This window comes from Poromitra crassiceps (genome assembly GCF_964638095.1).
Source record: "Poromitra crassiceps genome assembly, chromosome: 11".
NCBI lineage: Eukaryota > Metazoa > Chordata > Actinopteri > Beryciformes > Melamphaidae > Poromitra > Poromitra crassiceps.
Window position 1 is genome coordinate 35,926,053 of NC_139643.1, and position 866 is coordinate 35,926,918.

The 866-nt window shown below is 40.8% G+C and overlaps 1 protein-coding gene across 1 annotated transcript in view; it reads right to left on the bottom strand.

Annotated features, from left to right (window-relative positions):
- Positions 1-508: 508 nt before the first annotated feature.
- Positions 509-866, bottom strand: part of LOC310785319 (cAMP-regulated phosphoprotein 21-like) — a 12,053-nt gene continuing 11,695 nt past the window's right edge. Inside the window, exon 19 of the mRNA XM_083646345.1 lies at positions 509-866. This exon is cut by the window's right edge and continues 236 nt beyond it. The gene's annotated coding sequence lies outside the window, so the exon portion shown is untranslated.

An 866-nucleotide genomic window follows, 5' to 3' on the forward strand; every position in this document is an offset into this window, starting at 1 on the left:
TTTTCTTTAGGATTGTAAAAACCTGAACATTGCTTGTCTAATATATAGATCAATACTCCCATTCAGCGCTGTATTAGCACACCTTAAACAGCCACAAACAGGAGGAATGTAAAATATTACTATCATAATAATACGACAAAACTAAACGACCCCCCCACCCACTCAAACAAGTGAACACTAAATCTTGCACTCAATGTATTTAAGCAAAGCAGACAGTAAACCAGAGAGACAGACTGTTTGATCTTCCATTTATGAACCTTGTGGCTTATGGGTCGCTTGTCAACCCACATTTGTACTTTCCCATGGTGAAGCATGACCTTGACAGCCTCGCGTACGACTGCCTCTTCCATCTTATACTCCATGTTGAGAACGCATATGCTCAAATATCAAACTCAATTTTCTAGCGTACATATTATCCCCCTTGCCTGCATCCATGGCTCATTATAATCATCATCATCTGGGAGGAAAGAAATATGACAGGAAACAAGGAGAGGAGATCGTATAGAAATGTGACCTTCAAATCCAGCCACAGCACTTTATTCTATTCACACATTGCATTTCATTAAAACAGAATATATAATTTAATATCAATATAAAACTCAATTTGTGTATATAAATTATGCATTCAATACAGCAGCTCTGATATATACTATTTAGCTTTGGTACAGTGATATGTGCATGTGAGTGAGTGGGTGGGTGTTGTCGTGTGTGTGCGTGTGCGTGTGTGCATGTGCGTGTGTTTGTGTGTGTGCGCGCGCACATGCTTGTATGTGTGAGTGTGGATAGCATATCCTGTGGGCAACATCCGAGGGGAGGAAGGGGTGTGAGTGAGGGAAGGTGCAGTGTGAAAAAAGGTGTGTTGTGTG